Raw genomic sequence first — 21,914 nt, forward strand, 5'->3', positions numbered from 1 at the left:
GCAAGAGTATTTGCCTTAAAAGATACTTGTAACAGAATAAATAAGATATTCCTTACAAAGCCTCTAGTAGTTGTTGGCACTGAGCAATGTACAGTAAAGCCACTGTTAATCCTACAAAATGTAGGATGACCAGCACCATGTACATGACATCAGCTTCCTTCACACTAAGCCTGCCCTTTGCATATCATGGGCTGTGAAGTGAAGCAACTGACTACCTGCTGCTGAGAATTCTGTAGAAGAAAGCCAGACACTGACTAGGAAGTTTAATTTTCCCTATAGGATTTCCCAGGCCTATCACAACCATAGAGTCTTGTGCATCTATAAGCTACACACGTTGCATCTCTGTGCTGTTTGATCATTAGGAAACCTACAAGGACTATAGATTTCACCGTCCACCTGAGCATGATCAAATAACAACAGATAATTAAAAAATTACAAGTTGGTTAAAATGCTACAACTAAAAGAAATAAAAGCACAGAGAATGATATAATGTGTCTATAGTTCACTGACTTGCTAGTGGCCCAAAATGAACAACAACAAGAAATCCTTTCTAATTCCTCATCAAATGGTTTACACATAATACATAGTGATATATATTCAGACATCAATGTTTACCTAGTATGAAGTTATTGGTGACATGTTAATCTACACAAATTCACTTGTTCATGTTTATCAGTGCCCTCAAAAGTTTTAACTGCAAGGTCCAAGTTTGTACAGTGATGTGGACACTGCACTGGATATGCAGACAGGGCCCTGTGCTGCTTCTGCCTCTCCTTTCAACTGCATGATCCTAAGTCATACTTCCTCCCTATGATGGTTGGCCTTTCTCTTCCACTTAGGTCTCTGGACTTTCCCTCCTCATTGCCCTTAACCCATCTAGATGTACGGTTGCCCTCCTGCCTCCATAGGAGATGGGCTTTCTGTGGATCCCCAAATGTTCAAGTCCTTTCTGTAACATACTACTATGAAACTCAATAGGAATACTGTGTGATTGTTATAAAATACTGCTTAGGGAATAACAACAAAACAATATGGGTGTTTGGTACTTTTTTTTTCTTGTATATGTGTATATGAGTTTACAAGTATGTACAGGTATGTGGGTATACATGTGTGTATGTGTGTGTGTTTGTGTGTATGTGTACATGTGCACATGTGTGTGGAGTCTAAAAGTCAACATTGAGTGTCTTCCTTATTTTTTTAAGAAAGGGTTTTCCATTGAACATGAAACTGGCTGATTCATCGGGGCTGGTTTCCTCTCTCATGCTCCATGCCCAGCTCTTTGACATGGGTTATAAAGGATTAAACCAGTGCTTCCTGAGCACAAGGAAGCAAGCACTTTACAACTGAACAATCCCCCAAGCTTCTAGACACCATTATTTTCCTTGGTGCATGTTTAGTTGAGTCCACTGATTCAGAACTCAGTGATACAGAGAACCAACAGTAATGATTTCTTTTCCTACCTCTGGCTGCCGAGCTTTGGTCAATATCCCATGACTTCCTACCATTTGCCTCCATGAAGGCACTGAAGATAAAGGTAAGTAAAGCACATCTCTATCCTTGAGACCATCTCAGAACACAATGGTCAGAGTCACAAGGAGACAGCTGTGATAGTAACCTCCGGTGGGAGGGGGAAGACAGAGGATAATACTGATGACCATTCCTCGATGGATGGAGAGGGGAAACCTACAGTCTGAAGCTAAAGATAGGAGAGTTCATGTAGAGAGGTAGAATATTTCCCACAGAGCTGGCTCGGATGAGAGTAAACCTAGAGGGAACCAGGTTCCCCATATTTCTCTGGGTATGACCTTGACCTAGTTACCTCAGCTTCCTCATCAGTTATAATATGCATAGGTTCCGACTCTCTTTTAGGCTGTCGTGACCCATCAATGAGATTATGTACGTTGATGTTAACAGGACACTCAGCAATAACTTGTTAAAGTAACAATAGTAGTATAACCAGTTTGCTTATATCTTGGTAACATACTTTGTTGTATTTAAAGAGAGAGAGAGAGTGTGTGTGTGTGTGTGTGTGTGTGTGTGTGTGTGTGTACTTGCTTGTATCTCTGTGCACTGTGTTTGTGCAAGTACTCACAGAAAAAATAGTGTTAGATTAGATTCCCTGGAACTGAAGTTACTGGCAGTTCAGAGTGGCCACGTGGATTCCAGTAACTGAGTCTGAATCTTCTGCAAGAACTCTTAATGACAGAACTATTTCATGAGTCCCTAAAAACATTTTTAATGACCCCAAAGGACTTGAAGCAGTATGAGTTAAAAAGAAAATAGAAAGAAAAAAGATGGCCAGCAAGATGATTCAGCAGAGAAGCATGGATGACTCAGCAGAAAAGTGAAAGGTGACTCAGCAGAAAAGTGAAAGGTGACTCAGCAGAAATGTGCTTGCCACTTGTATGTTCCCCTGTCCCAGTTTGACAGAGCTAGAGTTATTGGAGAAGAGGGAACCACAATTGAGAAAATACCTTAACAAGATTAACCTACTGGCAAACCTGTGGAACATTTTCTTAGCTAGTGACTGGTATGTGTGGGGGTGGGGGCTGGGGGGACACTGTGAATAGTGCCAATCCCAGGGAGGGGACCTTGGGTTGTATGAGCAAGCAGAGGAAAACAGGAAAACAGGAGGACCAAGTTAGTATGCAGCACTCCTTCGTGGCCTCTGCTTTGCTTCCTGCCTCCAAGGTCCTGCCTTGAGTTCCTGCCCTGACTTCCCTCAGTTACTAAGTGTGGCCTAACATAATCACTTTCTTTTCCAAGTTGCTTGTAGTCTGTCATGAAATTTCATCAAATAGACAAAAAAAAGTGGCTAATACAGCAGGGATGCTGCTGAGTGTCCCATAGTGGACAGGGTAGTCTATTACAGCAAAGAATTATCCAAATGCCAGCCAGTACTGAGGTCGAGTCCTACCCCGGAAATAACCCATTCAGCTCTTATTTTCCAACAATCATCAAGAAACAAGAACCATTAAGAATGTCCTCATTTACCTGCAAAAGCATTTCCTTTGGGCGTTTTATCCACTTTACCATCTCCTTTGGAAAAGAAGGTTTTCTAGTTTTTGGTACAGTTATTCAAATGGTCTTGTCAAAAGAGTGGAAGTGTGTGTGAGTGTGTGTGTGTGTGTGTGTGTGTGTGTGTGTGTGTGTGTGTATGTGTGTGTATGTGTGTATGTGTGTGTGTATGTGTGTATGTATGTGTGTGTATGTGTGTGTGTATGTGTGTGTATGTGTGTATGTATGTATGTGTATGTGTGTGTGTATGTGTGTTTATGTGTGTGTGTATGTGTGTGTATGTGTGTATGTATGTGTATATGTGTGTATGTGTATATGCGTGTGTATGTGTATATGTGTGTGTATGTGTGTGTGTATGTGTGTGTGTGCACCTGTGCAAATGCCTGCAGAGGCCACATTTCCTACTTTGCCACTATCGACTTCACTCCTTTGAGACAGAATCTCTCTGAACCTGGAGCTAAGACACTGTTTAGGAAGCCTCAATGATTCTCTTGCCTCTGTTGCACACAGTGCTGGATTACAGGGGCATGTGGCCATTTCCTGCTCAAATTTAGGTTCTCATGGTCCAAAGGCATGGACTTTTATCCACTGAGCCATCTCTCCACCCTAAGAAAAATCATTATTATTTTTAACATATGGATAACAGAATAAAATGTATGTATAGTGCTGGAATTGAACTCAGCACCTTGTGCATGCTAAGTCAGTGCTCTATCAATGAACTACTCTCCCCCATATATGATGATTTTAACAATATTCACCCCCAGAGACATTCACTTGCCCATTGTTTGAGCTGAGTTTTCCTTTGGAAGGAGAGAAACTTTGACAGTGGCTACTTTCCTCCACCACAGAGATGTAAATGGCCAGCTTTGGGTAGGTAGGAGCCAGCTTACTTTGAGCTCCTAAAGTTTTCCTAACTCTTCTGCCAGAGCTCTGTCAGTGCAACTCACCATGCCTGTGTTTGTCTCTCTTAATGAGAATTAGCTAAGTTGTAGAATTAATAAGTCTCATCTCCATTTTTGCTTCTTTTCTTTCTTCTAGAAACAGCATAGTGGTTAAGCAGCTGGTGCTGGGATGAGACTACCCCAGTTTGAGTCTGCTTCTGTTAACTTGTTGCTCTGTGACCTTTACAACTTTCTCAACGGTTTGAGTGCCTCCAGTCTCTTTACTGGTCAGAAGGGGAAAACAGAGTGCCTGTCTCAGATGTGTGCAGTCGGGATCCAGTCAGTTCCCCACTGTCGAGTGCTTACAACTGAGCTTTCCAAAGTGTGTATCTCAGTCCCGTGACTGAATGGGAGGCCATGAAAATTCAGCAACAGTGAAAGATTTCTGGAGACCAAAACCTCAAAATCAAGTTTGCATCATCCATGCAACATGCAACATGCTGGCACCTGCCTACACTGTGTCTCATGACGTCACCAAAGCCTTGCTTCTAAACACACCACACATAAGTCCAACAATGCTACCTCAAACATCCTGGCTAAAGATTTGAGACTATGGTGCATTATACATTGGGTTGTCTTTATTATCCAAGTTTTATCTTCTTATATGAACATAATCATCCAATTAGAGCAGAGACTTTTAATATTTCCCTAACATGATATTTCAGCATGTAAAGATTCAGTTGGTCTAATTTTGGGTCGTATTCTGTATATTTGGTTTTAAAGCTTGCTGTTTGCACTAATTGCTCGAATTTCACAGATAGTATCTAGGGAGTTTCAGCTTGGGGTTGGGACAGGATTTCCAACAATTTCTGAAGTGGTGCTAAACAATCTTTGTGTTATATGTTTATGCACAGTGGTTCAACCAGCACTGATGATTATATTATAAATTTGAATATTGATCAGCTCTGAAAATTGAAGATGCTCTATAGCCGATAGTATCAAATATTCAGCTAAGGTTGAATTATTTATGTAGAAACAAGCTCACTCATCTCATTAGAGTGCTAATATGCTTACTTTGATAAATTCCAAAACTGTGTATATACAGAAAATTGAAATTTTCTTTATGATTTCATGTCCACGCATGTTTGGCCTGCACATATCTTTTATATACCTGGAGTTGTATGAAGATGGGATTAGTATGAGTCCTGACACAGAACACTGTCAATGGTCAGTCTTGACTCTTGGTTGTTTGCTTTGAGGGGTCACGGACATGCTCATAGGATTCCCAACCTTTCCTAAACTGTAGGAGGGATATGAGCTAGGAACAAGTTCATGTTTCTGCAGGGCAGGTGACATGGTTGCTAGTGTCACCAGAGAAGACATGGTAGGGAGCTGAAGTGGTCACTGATGGCCAGTCAGTCCTGTCTCTTGTTATCTGCCAATACCTTGTGCTTTTCTTCCCTCTCCCCTTTACCAGTACAGTCTTCTCTTCATGTCTCTGTCATTTCTCTCCAAGCATGTCACTATCCCAAGGCCTTCCCTCTTCCCTGCTTTGCTCTAACTTTTATATTACTTTTCATAGCCATCCCTTAAACACTGACTTTCATTCAACTCACCTGAGAGTTGGTTTAAAGTGCAGCTATCCAAGCTCCACCTCAAACTTCCTGCCTAAGGGCAGAGTCCGGGAATCTTTACCTGAGGGAGTGTGATTTACTAAGAACATGCAGGAGAGATCAGGCTGCACAAGCGATTCACTAGGTGTGTGACCAAGTATTAAAACTGTCTCTTGTTCCCATCCTCACATGTAAGATGACTCTGAAAGAAAAGCTACTTTGGCTTTCAGAGCGAGAACGAGAGGAAGACATCCCATTCCACAAAATAAATCACTACACACCGAGCAGAGGTCCCCGTGTCTTCCTAACATTGCCTTCTTTAATCAAGTCACAGCTTCATTTTTGACTTATTGGCTTCATATTTTATTAAACCAAAACAATAAAATAATATTTGAAGAGAAAAATTGGGAGAACTCACCCTTACCCACTTTAAAAATTACTACAAAGCTACACAGATCAAAATAGTGTAGCCTAAGAAAGGCATTTAGATGATAGAACAGAATTAAGAGTCCAGAAACATATGTCTTACCTCAACTGATTTTTGACAAAAAGGCTAAAACATACAATCTTTTTCAACAAACAGTGCTAGGATAATTGAACAAACATGCGGAAAATAGAATATTCAAAAGTAAACTCCAAGTGGATTGCAGACTTAAGTGATCAGGTGAAGTTATAAAATCTGTAGGAGAAAACGTATATGGGCAAATCTCTTGATCACGGATCATATAATGATTAGAGCTGATACCAAAGCACAGGCAAACGAGGAAATAGCCAAACTAAATTTCATCAAAATTAAAGATCTTTTCTACTTCAAAAGCTATCAGGAAGAAAAATAAAATGTTGGCCATCAGAATGAGGGAACTATTGCAAACCATGTATCTGCTATAGCTTAGATCTGACTGTTGTTACTCAATAGTAAAAGGACACCGAGTGCCCAGCATAGAGTTCCCTAAGGGAAACGAATGACTAATAAACATATAAATGTTAAATGATGTATAACCTCATTATCGGTGAATACAAGAGAAATTACTGTATATCCACTAGGCATAATTTTAGAAAAGGAATATAATATGTTGGTGAGGATATGGAGAAATATAACTCTCCCACAGTGATAAGAGAGCTCCAAAGTGGCTCAGTCTTATGGAACCCATGTAACATCTCCCTCAAAAACTTAAACATAGAGTTACTATATGATCTCAAGAGGATTTTGCGAAACTTCCAAACAATATGGGTTAGTGCCATTGCCCTTTGTGGCCTTCCAGAATTAGAAGGTAAAGCCTTACTACTAAAACACATATAGTTCATAAACAGGACTTGGAGGAGTGGGTCTACATCTGGCCCGGAAGTCTCTTCCTTGAAGGCTCCCTCTCATGGAATCAGAAGGTGCCATGCAAGCTTCCAAGAGGAGAAAAAATGAATAGTTCTACCTAGATGTAAAGCCAACCAACCAAAGCAATGGCCAGATGTCCCCAAGGGAATGATAGTGGCATTTATATGTTGGACTCAATGCCTGCTTAGTGGGAGGGAATTCATGTCTGGTATTATAAACCTGCCAACTACTTACCCATAGCTGGTGGGGTCCTAGACCCTAGAGGATGATCTACCACTGCCTCTTTCTTAAGCTGTTGTAATCTTTAACTGCATTCCGAATATGTACTTTTATATACACAAGTAAGTGTAGCTTTCACCACTCATCAAAAAACCTCCTTTTGCATTACAGAAATCTAAACCTGGTCAAATTACAAAGAACAACTGATCATGGGGCGCCTATCCCAATTGGTACATCTATAAAATACCCAGTTGTTACATCTATAACATACCCCATTGCTACATCTGTAACATACCCACTTGGTACATCTACAACATAGCACTTGGTGCATCTATAACATAACCCATTGCTACATCTATAACATAACCCATTGCTACATCTATAACAAAGCCCCTACACTGAAGCCTCAGGGAATACCATAGAAGAGGGAGGTTAAAAGGTTATAAAATCCAAGGGGATCAGGACACCTTCTGTGAGGTACCATCTTTCATACAGGACAGGAAAGCTACATCCTTAAAATCTCAACAATATGGTTGCTCAAACAAGATCTTCACAATGACAAATACTAACTGACCTGCCAGGATGGATGGCAGAACTCTCTCATGCTCCCACCTCTAGATGAAGAGCTACATGTAATCATTGGTTGTTTTGAGAGGGATAATTAATCTTCTCCAGGAACAAGACCACTGATGGGTTATCTAATCATAAGTGATCAGCCTTAAACACACAAACATACAAACAACACTAAATGAACTCAACAAAAAATTGTATGTATGTGCCTTATTGCTTCTATTGCTGGGATAGAATGCCATGGCCAAAAGTAAATTGGGGAAGAAAGGGTTTATTTGGCTTCCACATCACTGTTCATCATTAAAGGAAGTCAGGACAGGAACTCAAGCAGGGCAGGAACCTGGAGGCAGGGACTGATGCAGAGGCCATGGAGGGTTGCTGCTTGCTAGCTTGCTCTCCATGGCTTGCCCAGCCTGCTTTTCCAGTGATGGCACGACCCACAATGGGCTGGTCCCTCTCTCATCAATCACTAATTTAAATGCCTCATAGCTGGATCTTAGGGAGGCATTTTCTTAATTGAGGTTCCCTGCTTTCAGATAATTCTAGCTTGTGTCAAGCTGACATAAGACTAGCAAGCATAGGGTGTATGCGTGCATGATTATGCACATATGTGATAATAATTAAAGAAGTCATGAACTTGAGTGAGAGTGGGAAATGTCAGAAAGAGTAGGTAGGGAGAGAGGGAAGGGTGGAAATGATGTACCTACAGTACTCACGTATCCAATTTTCAAAAAAATCGAAGAAAAATATAAAAAGGAAATCTCTTGAGTAAAGTTAGACATTTCTAAAAAAATATATATATATATTTGAATGTTCCCAATGACATTATTCCTATTAGTCAAGTGGTTACAGCTTAAATGTCTGTCAGGTGATGAATGAGAAAACCAATGTGGTCCATGTAGCAAGATGTTCTAGATGCACAAAAAGGAATGATGTGCTGACCAGGGAACACAGAGACAAGTCTTTAATGCATTGTTCTAAGTTAGCGGTCAACCTGTGGGTCACAACCACTTTAGGGGTCGAACTATCCTTCTACCTGTCACATATCAGATGTCCTGCATATCACATATTTACCATAGAATTCATAACCATAGCCAAATTACAGTTACAAAGTATCTATAAAAATAATTTTATGGTTCGGGGGGTCACCACACAGGAGGAACTGTATGTATTAAAGGGTCACAGCACTAGGAAGGTTGAGAACCACTGTTCTAAGTGGATAAAACCAAACATAAATGACCACATACTGCATGATTCTAGTGGCCTTTCAGCACCAGATGGGAAATTGTAGAATTGGGGGCTTCCCCTTTTTGCTCCTATGCAGTGCCTTGTGCACACTGGCTGAGCATCTCCTCTAGCACAGAGCTACACACCCAGCTGTCGGAGAATGCCTGTACTAGTGAGAGTTGTAGTCAATATGGCACTGGTTAGCATTATAACTAAAGGATGCTATGAGCCAATGATTTGCAGGCATACCATTCATAGAAATGGATGTATCAGGCTATGTCCTCAAGACATCAGAAAGGGATCCACCTGCCTTCTCCTTATGTCCCATGTGCTTGAACTTTTTCTTATAAGATGCTATGCTATACTGGATAAATGCTAGACTCTGATTTATACCATATGCATTCAGCTCTTATTTCAACCACTCAGTAGCTTTGTGTTCTGATGTTATATAGTCTCTTTCTTTAATTATGAACAGGAATTAGCTATAGTTTTGACTTAATAGGCTTGTTTAAAGGTTTAAACAAAGAAATGACATAGATTTATACTGTGCTGGGTGCTATAAATAATAATAAACATTAGCCACCATGGTTGCTTTTAGTGTTTCTCTAAGGATTTTATGCTGTAGATGAGAAAATAGATAACTCCCATTTGGCATCTGTGTTTGTCATAGAAAATTATTTGAGCAAAGTACAGTGATATACATGTATATCTATCTATTTATTAAGTATCATAATAAAGCCCCACCAACTAATTATAAAACAAATTAAAGAGAGAATTAGTAAGTTGGGCTTTTAACCTAGGGTATAGCCACTTGAATTTGGCAGAGAACAAGGAGAATATGTCCACAGATTGGGGTTCCTAGTCCACTGTGGATGATAGCCTCAGCCATGGCTAGTTCATCAAAGTGACAAATGTCACCTTGTCAAGGCCTTTCAGGCTGGTATCTCATGAACTTTAGGAGGGGATTCCACACAGGAAGGGACAATAAGTGGCCACGTGGTGAGTGAAAGTTGCAGGTCGGATCTCCAGAGCTGAGTTTTCGACATTGAGTCATCCCCCTTTCTAAATAAAATGCTTTCCAGACTTCTTCCGGCTCTGGGGGTAAAACTGAAGTGGTGCTCTGATGCCATGATGCCTCCTGATTGGCTCCTGTCTGTCTTTCAGCATCACTGTGCAACCCTTGGCTTACTGTGCTCTCACCCAGGAGTTGGCAAACCATAGCCAAGGTTTTTCAAGTTTTATTGGGACATAGCACACTCATTGGTTTATGGATCTCAGGTGACTGCTTTCACACTGGAGTGGTAGAGCTAGGCCATACAGACAGAAACCATATGCCTCACAGTGTGAGCACATGGTAATATTTAATGAAACCCAGGAAATGAGGTCTGGTGGAGGGTCTAAGAAGAAGGAATGGCTTTGTTCATTAGCTAAGAATTTTTGCTGTAAAATAAAAGGTGGTGGTGGTGGTGGTGGTGGTGTGTGCGTGCGTGCGTGCGTGCGTGCGTGCGCGCGCGCGCGTGCGTGCGTGCGTGCGTGCGTGCGTGTGTGTGTGCGTGCGTGCGTGCGTGCGTGCGTGCGTGTGTGTGTGTGTGTTGCACTGAAACCCTCAATTCCCTAACCATCCTGACTATCGTACTCCCATGACCACCAAAGATGCTTGGAACACACTCCTGCAGGGCTTGTGACCTTGGGGCACACATTTTGCAAAACACCGACTTCACTACTTTGATTTAGCATTTTGGCTAAGGCGACTTTTGTATTTTTGATTACCCCTCCACCTACATGCTGCAGACATTCTCCTACCACAGTTCTTAGAGAACATGCAATGGAAAACCCATGACTGTCAACCATTTGATGTTGTATCCAATCTGCTTCTTAATCACAAGGAATGGTAATAATTGCAGCTGGCACACGCTACTCACGCTGTCCTATCTAATGCTTGTTGAGGAGGGAAGCCCTTGTCATCTACATTACAGATGAGAAAACTAAGGAAAAGAGACGTGAGCTAATTTGTTCAAGATGTGTAGTCATGAATAATGAGGATGGTTCTAGGGTTAAGCAGCAGCTCTGACAACATAGCACCGACTAATTTGCCTTAGTAATGTTTCTCCACCATAGGGTTAAGCTAATGCCTCATCCTTGGGTATAAGTTTACAGTTTACTAAATAGGTGAGAGAATCCTTGTTTTCCAGATGAGTAAATTGAGGCAGGAAAAGTTAAGCAATTTTCCAGTGTTATGGAAGCATTTGTGAGGTAGAAGACTATCAGAGGTTGTGTCTCTCCACTCTTCCTAGTGCAAACAGAGGTGGAATGGAACCTTATACAACTTCTTTGTAATGGAGCATCCATGATTCTTGAACCTCCTGAGTGTTATATCAGAGCACACAATATAGTGGATGACCTAGACTGCACATGTATCATATCTGTCAATCACATACAGCCATTCTCTAAGAAAGACATTCTATCAAGAATATGTCTTAAGGGAAGAAGTATACTACTACTACTACTACTACTACTACTACTACTACTACTACTATTACTACTACTACTACTACTACTACTACTACTACTACTAATAAAAAACATTGGAGACAAACTCACTATTGTCCCACTAAAGGGCAGTTAAGTCTCTCTTATCCTTAAGTGGATCATTACCGTCACAAATCATGATCTTACAAATGCTCACAAAAATTATAAGTTTGCATATTAGTGTGTATGTACACACACACACACACACACACACACACACACACACAAAATGGAGCCAACTTTCTTTTAGGTATGTCTGTGATTTTTATACTTTTATATTATGTTCTGTTTTCTATTCTGTGTTAAGTTATAGTAAATAAATTTACAGAAAACACAAAATTTCAACTCTAGGTGGGAGGATGATGGTGGATTGTTATTTTCACCTACATTTGTCCTTACTTTTTCATCTTCTCCAATATCACTTTAGCTCCCTCCTTCTTCTTCTCTACCTCCTTCCTTCTTCCCCTCCCTTCCCCCCCTCTCTGTTTGAGAAGGTCTTACTTTGTCACTCACACATATGGTATTCAAGGGCCTGGTCTGTGGGATAATGGCCGCCAGCACAGCACATGCTCTTAGGACAAGGTATTGTATACTGTACTTTGGAGTCGACATCTTCAGCAAGGGCCTACTTTGGTTGGGTGCTGAGCCTTTATATCCAACTACTAATAAGATGTCCCTGCTTTTGACATAATTTAAAATTTTATTTTATTTATTTATTAATATATTATCATTTATTTGTGTGTGGGGGAGAGAGAGAGAGACAGAGAGACAGAGAGAGACAGAGAGAGAGCGAGGCAGAGACACAGAGACACAGAGAAAGAAAGACAGGCCCAATAGGGCTTAGGACTCTCCGGAGAAAGACTGACATCCTCTTTGCTGACACATTGTAAATCACTGTAGGAAAAACTTGGGTGCTCCTAAATGGAGGACTGATGGAAAGGAGCACACCATGGATACAAATCGGCAGTGCAATTCCAGTAAGAAAGCAAGGCTGACATCAGCCAACAGCAGGGTGACGACCTCCAGGCTGAGACTAGAGCTTCTTTGGACCCAGCTATGCTGGGAGCACCTGAGAAAGGGTTGAGTCTGCAGCCTTGAGAAAGGGTGTGTATGATCTGGAAGACTGATAGGTCATATGAGATAGTGGCACTGGGGTTCACATAGCTTTTCAGTGGGGTGCTCAGAGTGGCTTCCAGGAATGACACTTAGCTTTGAGTCATAGTTAGATTAGTTGTCCCTGAGGTAGGAATGGAAGCAGCAAACACAAGCAGAGCAGAGAAGGACACTGGAGTCTGGCCACAGTCCATGAATAGCAAGGAGACTGTTTGAGGGAGGTCTGCTGTGAGCCTCCAGGGCACCTGAGATTGAGCTCGCCTGCCTCCCAAGGGCAGCACCATGCTCTGTCTCACTCTGCTTATCAGGGAGGTGATGAGAACTCTAACGCAGACATTCAGCAGGTATTCTGAATTCATCAGCTTGGGTCCTGCAGGACTTCCTGGCAGCAGCAACTGTGGTGACAACAATAACGGGACAGCCTTCTAGTCCTGAGTGCTGTCTTAGAGGAAGCACATGAGCCTGGACCCATGGATTCCTGCTTTGTTGAGGACTCGTAGGAATTATTTCCAGCCACATGTTGAGCACCCCTGGGCATTTCCAGAAATACTTAAGGGAAAAGAATTTGTTAAAGGCTGAGGTGAAGCAGGAAAACACGTAACTGGTGAACTGTGAGGTGTTTTGGAAGAGATTATTTAAACAACTCTGGCCAAAGTTTCTTAAAAGCATATGATGCTCCATGGGCTCAATGCTTTTCTTTAAGTCATTTCACCTCTGTGAGTACTGTCTATAACAATTCTGAGGGGCTGTCCTGAAAGGACTTCCTTTTTCTTAGAGTCAAGAAACACCGCCATGTATGGAGGCACCTGCTCTGGGGATCCTCTTCACGGACCATCACTTGGCTATGGCCTCTTGTGCATAGTGAGTCTTTCCTTTCTCCCATGTGAGCTAGGGTTGCAGACATGTGATACCAAATTCACTACAGATGACCAACAACTGACAGTAGCTGGATTCAGTTTCTGTCGGAGGAGGAGGACTTGGGTTCACTATGCTTTAGTAGGAAGGCTAATTGTGAAAGGCCACTGAGGGTAGACAAGGGAGCTTCCTGGAATCTGTTATAAATATATGTCAAAGGCAGCACAAATGACTCACGCCATTAATAAGCCTCAAGTCATTTGGCCTCCAGCTCATAGTCTCATTCAACACATCTTTTGGAGGGAGGCAGAGGAGACCCATCACCGCTGACATAGCAGACACATGGAAGATGGGAAATCCTCATGTGCCCGTCTCTTAGGCAGTAGCTGGTGAACAAGGAGGAAATATAAACATTATTTTATCTTGCATAGGCTATATAAAGCCAAGCCTGAGGAAGACAGGGCCTTTGCCTATAACAGGACTAGTGTCCTGGGATAATAAATATGCAATTGTGGACTTAAAGATCAGCTAAATGATCTGATCGAAAACTCTGTTTGCCTCTCTTCATCCCTAGTTCTAGAAAGGGGGGATCAATACAATCCAGTCAACTATAATTTCTATGAGCTAATTCAACTACACAAACACATTTTAGAGCGTGCATGTATTTGACTGCGTACTGCTTTTCAGCCTCATGTTAAACAGCTCATGACTAGGAAGTTTCTTCTCAGATAGCAGGAAGGTGGTTTGAACTGACATGAAAAAAAGTGGTCTACTACTTTGAGATTACATTTCGCCATGTATGACTATTAATTTTTTTTCACCATTTTCCAATGCCATGAAGGGAGAAAGGGATAACAGAAACAAACTTTAGAACAAGTTGAAACAAAATAAAACAGCCTCCCACCATCAATCCTTCAGATGCCAACCTCAGCTAGACAGCTCTTTTGCTTGCGTGCTTATCTGGGTACACTTAGCCTTGCCTCCAGCCAGAGAGATCCCATGAGACCCCAGTGGCACTGAACATAAAACCATCAGTGATGCCCCCCCTCTCCTGGTGCCACAGCTAGGGCCGTCCCTCTCCCAGCTGTCTCTTGGTCCCCGTGTCTCATCTCTGCCCTGCTTCTCTGCTTCAGTACCTGAGATGCTGTTCTTCAAACTTTCCTCGCCCCTGCCTACCTCACAGCCTGGCCCTTGATGTTCTTTGGGGGTCCCTAGACAAACATGTAGTTTGCATCTTTATTCAAGGCTCTGCTTAACAGTTGCCTCCCTACACAATGTACCCCTATTCCTTTCTAGTCCTTTGCTATGTTTTGGTTTTGTTCAGGGTACTTTCCACCTAGCACGTCACACCACACACACACACACACACACACACACACACCACCACCACCACCACCACCACCACCACCACCACCACCACCATCACCACCACCACCACCACCACCACCACCATCATCATCATCATCACCACCACCACCGTCATCATCATCATCATCATCATCACCACCACCACCACCACCACCACCATCATCATCACCACCACCACCACCACCACCACCATCATCATCATCACCACCACCACCACCACCACCATCATCATCATCACCACCACCACCACCACCACCATCATCATCATCATCACCACCACTACCATCACCACCATCATCATCACCACCACCACCACCACCACCACTCCTTATTTTGTTTGCTGTTTCATTGCCTACAGTAACACTCACCACATACTTGCTGAATATATGAAACTGAGATACTCAGAGTAGCACATTTCTTTTTAGATAAGCGAACACACACACACACACACACACACACACACACACACACACACACAGTCTTCTCCGCCTTTCAGTTCAAACTGTTCAGCGCACATCAAAACTCTTGTGATTTTTTTTTCAGATGTTCTGACCTCTGTGTGACCTTCAGTTAACTTCACTGGGACCCACATCGCCCGGCTGTAGAATGGGACTCAAAGTTCTGCTTACCTTCATCCCAGACACTTCCACGAAGTGGGATCTGAAACTTCTTCCTGGCCAAGAAGGCCGCAGATGATCAGGCTGCGATGGGAACCCCAGGAGGGTGGGAGCTGGGCAGCTCTCTTCTCCTTTCTTGCACAGAGTAGGCGCTCATGCACTGTTTATCAGAGTTCATATCTGTGGGACCCACACTGCACCTGTCCCTGCACCAGTTGTCACGGAAGCCAGCCCCTCCACTGGCCTAACCGCTCTCAGGGCAAAGAACCAAATCAGGCTTCGATGTGACGCAGGCCGCTTTTTCTAGAAGAAGCTAGATTCATACTACGTTTGACGAGCAAGCTCCCACTGGCGCCTTCTTTCCTTTGAGTACAAAGCAGAGAATTTCACACGAGAGACCACTTCTGACCAGAGGACTCTGTTTCTTGGGTCTAACTTTATTCCGAGACCCTGACTAATACAGTGACTCCTCTTTGGGGGTGAATTTCTTGGTTTTGCTCAGAGATACTGATTCAGCAGATAGTCCCCGAGTCAGACCCAAATAGAAACCATCACGAGAGGGCTGGAGTCAGGTGCTGCATCATGCTCAAGAGGGATCAGTAGATAACGCACAGACCTTCACCCACCTCCCTTCTTCTTGTCTTAGTCTTCTGTTTCACCCTCCACTGACACCTCAGTGCTCTTCAGAATCAGGGATATTTTAGGTCCTACTGGTCCTGAGAATACTGTTAACCTTCCAAAGTCTGACCATTTGGTATCAGGGCATCTGTTTTCTCTTTCGCTCTACCGTTTAGAGAAGCATGCTGTAATTTCCTCAGCAGAAGTGAAAGTGATCAGCGGCTACCCATGGGTCTGTGCAGGCCCTAAAAAGAGCAAGAAGGAACCAAAAAGGAGAGAGAGGGGGTGGGAAACACACACACACACACACACACACACACACACACACACACACACACACAGGGCGGGAGAGGGAGAGGGAGAGGGGAAGGGAGAGGGAGAGGGAGAGGGAGGGGGTTGGTTAGAGCAAACTGCACAGCTCTGCCCACTTGGTGGAAGGAAATGAAAATGACTTTAGACAGTTTTATCATTGATTATAATTCTCGGTCATCAAGCAGGTGCCCATAAAATTTTAGTTTTGATTTTACACACTACCTTTAACTGGTACTTCCTCATTTGCCTGAAGAGAATCTATACAAGGGTGGACAATTTAACTTGTTAATTTGAAAATGAAGAAAATATTAGTGTGCCTTTTGTTGCCTCTGATGTAAGGCCCAAGTTATTTCAGGGCCCCTGCCGCCATTTAGACTGTGAACAGGTGTGTCATCTTAAGCACATCTGTAATAGTTAAACAGTGAGTGATGCATTACCTGGCCAAAATGGTCAGAGTAACAGTGGCTTTGCAGAAAAGCCATGACAACACAGCAGTGTGCAATGGCTTGGGCACTCAGAGCTGAGCCAGTGCTCTTGACCTTAAGGCCCCATCAGAAGGGTCTCACCCAGTCTATCCAGTTACACTAAATTCTAAATTCAGTACAGTCCCTCAAATAGACTGGTTTCTAGATCATTCTCTAGCCTGATAAAATGGCAGAGCTGTTAAAAATACTTTACATAAAACCTCTATGGGAAGTCCACAGAAACTGGTTGCTGCAGTAACTGGTGGAAACAGAGTAACTGCTGTGTCAAATTGTTTCTATGATGGCTAGGATCATTTTCTGCTACATGTGCAATTGTTTTCAAGAGTTTGCTATGAAATAAAAAGTTATCTGGATCAAGTGGGGATTGTTGCTTGAGAAACGGAGGCTGTTTGCAAGTTCATAAGAACAGAAGATTCTGAGTAAGAAAACACTCATTAAGTTTGCTGACAGAATATTGGCCAAGTTCTTGCCCATATCAGGAGGCTCTGCTGAACCGAGTTTCTTTAGACTTTAATGTAAACATCCAAAAAAATATTCTGGGTTAGTTTCTAGAAACTAGGCTTTTAGCAGTGGTCACTTTTGTTTTTTTTGTGCCAGCTGGATGGAAAGATGAGAGGCCAATTAACTGGTTCTTTCTAGTGATTACAGACTGTCTACTTGACCTTGAATTTTTCCCCCTAATCAGGGCAGTATATGGAAGGTATATATTAATTCTGCCTCTGGCTTTATTCTCTTGCTCTATTTCCTCTTTGCTTTTGGCTCTTTTCAATTGCCTCATTTTCCACTTTCTATTAGATGTGTTCTTAAGAGCTACAGCAGGGGGAGATGGAATGAAGTTATATAAGCACTACTGGTCTTAAAGTGATAAACATCGAAAGTCATTGTCCTGTGCGTGTCTCTCCTCACTCAGCAGAACAGTCCGTTTAGACAGCCGTCCTCCCTCTTCATGCTCCAAAGTAGCTTAACTCTTCCCTGAATCTGTGCCTACTGAACTTGAGTTTTCTTCGTAGCCTTTTGTGTTATGTGTTTTCCTGTAAGCTACGACCTTAGCTTCTATTAGTCATCACCAGGGGGTGAACACCACAGTCTCCATCTCAATGAATCTCTTTCCTTGACAGTTCCAGGAGGCCTGATTAATCTCCTCAGATCCATCATGTTCTTCTACCCTGTCCAGTAACTGTGTCCTTACATTTATTTTTCACTGTCTAACCCAACATAATTATTTATTGTTTGGCCATTTCATATCTTTTTTCATTCTTCCTCTCACTTGCTTGCCCTTCCCCCAACTCTAGACTCCACTCATCTTTATCTTTCTCATATTCATCTGTCAGTCCCCTCATTCCTTTCCTGTAGAGATCTATGGTTCTCTACAGGTTTAAAGGTAACAACAGGGTTTCCATATGCCCTGTCAGAAGCTATGTGAAGTCCTGAGAACTATTGCAAAGGACGAGGAAATAATTGCAACAAAAATTTACCTGTGACTGCAGCCCTAAACTCAGTCTGGGCTGCCCACACTCCTGCAGAGAAGTTAGACTGACACATTGGCCTGTAAATACAGCTGGCCTGGGGTAGCTAAAGGTAGAGAAGTTGGTAATGAACATTGGTGGTTTATTTACATGTAGGACAGAATGAAGATGATCAGACTTACTTTAGAATAAAGTCTGTGACAAGACCAATTATATTTATTATATTTATAGTTTCAGATTGCTCTACTTACATTAGTTTTTGAATCTCTTAAAAACTGGCCTTAGTGGCCAGACGTGGTGGTGCACATCTTTAATCCTAGCACTGAAGAAGAAGAGACAGGTAGATTCCTGTGAGTTCAAGGTCAACCTGGTCTATATAGAGACTTCCAGGCCATCCAAGACTAAATAGTAAGACCTTGCCTCAAAACAAACAAACAAACAAACAAACAAACAAACAAACAAACAAGTCACCCAGTCATCACTCTTTATCTTCAATCCAAGCTGGTTTTAGCAGAACCTCCATTGGGTTGGTTAACACCATGGGATATTCAGCCAAGGGGAAGCTCATGTGCCTCACCCCAGCCTGCTCACCACAGGAAGAGTGTGGATTGAGTCCCCTAAGAACACTGCTTCCCTGGCTTCTCTTATGCTTTGCCTGTCTCCTGCCTCATAAGCCCAGTGGGTCTCAGACTTCGTCTTGTTTCAGCATCACAAAACAAGTTTGTTCAAAAGAACACTACAGGGCTCATCCTGGACCTCCACATCAGTGTGGCTGGAACAAGGTCAGATAAGTTACATTTTTCGGTCTCCTGGAGAGATGCTGCTATGGTGGTCCAGGACTGTCACGTTTAGAATCCCAGAAGTAGCTATGGCTTATAGGTTTCCTTTTCTAGGCCCTTATCTCTCCCATGTGTCTGTGTGGGAGCCCCTTAACCCTTGGGATACTTCATTTTTCCGTTAACACCCCAACTATAGCTTTTAGATACAATATCTACACCAAAATCTGACATACGTATCAGTAACCTGACTGTCACTTCTGAACTTTAAAGTCATGTACCCAACTGTACACTCTTCACTTCCTAGATCCCAGCAGGCAACTCAGGCTACCCCACTTGCTCATCTCCACTTCTAACACACATGCAGCTGTGTTTCTCATGCTGCCTTTCTCCAGTTCACTTCAGGAAGTCAGATGCTGGATCCTCCCTGCATCCTTCCAACTGTTTGACCATAAGACTTAGGATTGCCCCGATTCTTCTCTGTTGCTCTTATCTCACACATTAGTGAATCCTGTCATCTCCCACTTCAGGATGACATCCAGAACTATGACACATCCCCTTTGTTACTATTACCTCAGCCAATCATCATCGCCTCTTTCCTAGGCCACTGACACACTCTTCAGTGTCAGCCATGCTCCCACCCACACCCTTGAAAGTGCTCTGCTCCACTCTGTGGTCAGTGAGATGACCTGAAACTCACCCTGGGGTAAAAGAAGGCTTTGTACTTCTCACTTAGAGCCAAAGTCCTCATGTCTGCTCACCTGGCCCTACAAGGTCTGGACCCCTTTCCTCTCCCCATCTTCCCTCCTCCCCTCCCCTCCCCTTTCCTCCCCTCCCCTCCCCTTCCTTCCCCCTCCTCTTCCTTTCCTCTCCCCTTCCTCTCCCCTTTCCCCCTCCTCCTCCCTTTACTCTGTGTCTGTGCCTAGTCTGTCCCCAGGCCCTTTGCCCTCACACTCTCTCAGCCATCACTTTATCTCTTACAATCACCTCCACATCTTTGCTCAAGCCCAGTGTCATCACAGACACTGTCCTACATAACATTCCTGTCCACCCCACTGCAAGGTTCCTCCTCTAGCCCTGTGCACTCGTGCTCCCTTACTCCTCCTTCTCTTCACAGAACTTACCGATACCTGAAAGGTTAATGCTTTATCAACGTTATTTTACCTCCTTTCTCTCTGCCCTCCACTCCTGCTAGAGCCCAAACCCTCAAGGGCAGGGTCTTTTTATCCATGTCATTGTATATACGACACCCAAAACAGTTCAGACTTGTGGGTAGCTCAATGAGTAGAATTGAAGGAATGGATGAGCCCACTTGCTCTGGCCTCATTGGCACTAATTCGAAACCTCTGAGCTGATAATGCTGATGTCCTGTCATCCAGGACAAAGGAACAGAATGAAGCCAGGCCCCCACTGCCAAAGAAAAATAGAAAATAAGAAATAACCAGTAAATTAGGGCCAAGAAGCTTTTTACTTGTTATAGGATATTGTGGAATCAAGGTGCTGAGAGGAAATCTGAGCCCAGGCTTAGTCCTCCCTCCTGGCTGAAGGAGCACATTAAACCAGGCAAAATGGACTTTGCTGTGCTCAGGGTGTTCATTGGCAGAAGCATCATGGTTTCCAGGTTTGGAGAATCTCCCTTTTGCCTTTAGATAACTCACACTGGCTTTCTTTCTCAAACACATCCTTACACCACTCAGTGATGGGAACGGTCGTCTGTGAAGACCTGCCATCTCCTTTGCCTCTGTGGCCCAGGCAGGCCAGGTAAACAGTATCATGGAAATGCCATCAGAACTGCTGAGGATGTTGGCCTGTGCTGAAGTTACCCTAACTTCCTTTGGGATGTGTTTCCTGTTATAAATTACTATCGATCGCTTGCTTTATTTCCATAGGAAGCCACTGCTAGCACATATAATTCTCCTTATACATTCATGTCCTTATGAATATTTGTGTTTACATATAGATTCTGCATATGAAAGAAGACATGAAGGGTTTGACCCTTTGAATATAGCCTTTTTCATGTGACAACATTTCTGGTTCTAACCATTTTCCTGTAATGCCACAGTTTCGTTCTTGTAATGGCTAAGTAACACTCTGCTGAGTGTGTGTGACCTGTTCATCTGTTAATGGTCTTCATTTATTTAGAAATTATCTTTTATGATACCTAGTTGTTGGTTTTTTTCTTCTTCTTTTATTTTAACCATGCATTTACCCACATCTTTCTTTTTCTTTTTGGCTTTTTCCCTTTTTAAAATTTTATTCTTTCCTTTTCTTTTCTCATCATAAGTTTTCTTCCAATAATTTATTTTTGTTGTTCCCTTTACATGCTGATCATGGTTGCCCTCTTCCAGCCCATCCTTACAAATCCCTCCCCTACCCCTATTGCTTCCTCCCTTCTCCTATGTCCTTTCCAGCTTTCTTTCTTCTCCTGTTCTTCCATTCAGCAGTAAGTCACTTGACATTTCAACAGGGAGTAGTTTTATGGGCTGGCATTAACACCATTCTGACCAGTCGGGCATTGCAACCTGATGTGAGCACTGATACGGTGCTTTTAGGCCTTGCATGGAAAGCAGCCAAATCAGCACATGGCTATTACTTAATGACGGCCAGAATCAAAGAGCAAGTTTTCTGCAGATTGCCTCATGAGTTCCTTGCCTTCTCACTGCATGAAATGAATTTGTGAAACAAGTTATGACGTCCGAATTCCTTCCAATTATTAGAATATCGAAACTATCTCTCTAAATTGGGAAATATTGATAACCAATGAAATTTTTAAAAATTCAACATTGCATAACTTGCAGAATACCATTTCAAATGCTGTATGTATGTATGTATGTATGTATGTATGTATGTATGTATACACACATATACATAACATACTTTGCTAGGAGATCTACAAAAGTGTGCTTAGGTAATTCAT

General features: G+C 42.6%; 1 protein-coding gene and 2 long non-coding RNA genes across 4 annotated transcripts in view; 2 read left to right on the forward strand and 1 right to left on the reverse strand.

Annotated features, from left to right (window-relative positions):
* The window catches only part of Nr3c1 (nuclear receptor subfamily 3, group C, member 1), a 121,603-nt gene extending 105,205 nt beyond the window's left edge, over positions 1-16,398 (reverse strand). Inside the window, exon 1 of one of the 2 annotated variants that reach the window (XM_087592112.1) lies at positions 15,353-16,398. The gene's annotated coding sequence lies outside the window, so the exon portion shown is untranslated. The remainder of the gene's footprint in view (positions 1-15,352) is intronic. The other variant, XM_087592108.1, reaches the window with a different exon arrangement.
* LOC147999749 (uncharacterized) lies at positions 1,319-15,743 on the forward strand. The gene is made up of 2 exons (XR_015642925.1): positions 1,319-1,534; positions 15,267-15,743. It is a non-coding gene; the product is annotated as an uncharacterized LOC147999749 (long non-coding RNA).
* Positions 16,399-19,624: 3,226 nt separating the features above from the next.
* The window catches only part of LOC147999750 (uncharacterized), a 54,946-nt gene continuing 52,656 nt past the window's right edge, over positions 19,625-21,914 (forward strand). Inside the window, exon 1 of the long non-coding RNA XR_015643127.1 lies at positions 19,625-19,771. This is a non-coding gene — a long non-coding RNA (uncharacterized LOC147999750). The remainder of the gene's footprint in view (positions 19,772-21,914) is intronic.

The sequence above is a fragment of the Rattus norvegicus genome, chromosome 18 (assembly GCF_021556685.1).
Source record: "Rattus norvegicus strain SHRSP/BbbUtx chromosome 18, alternate assembly SHRSP_T2T, whole genome shotgun sequence".
Taxonomy (NCBI): domain Eukaryota; kingdom Metazoa; phylum Chordata; class Mammalia; order Rodentia; family Muridae; genus Rattus; species Rattus norvegicus.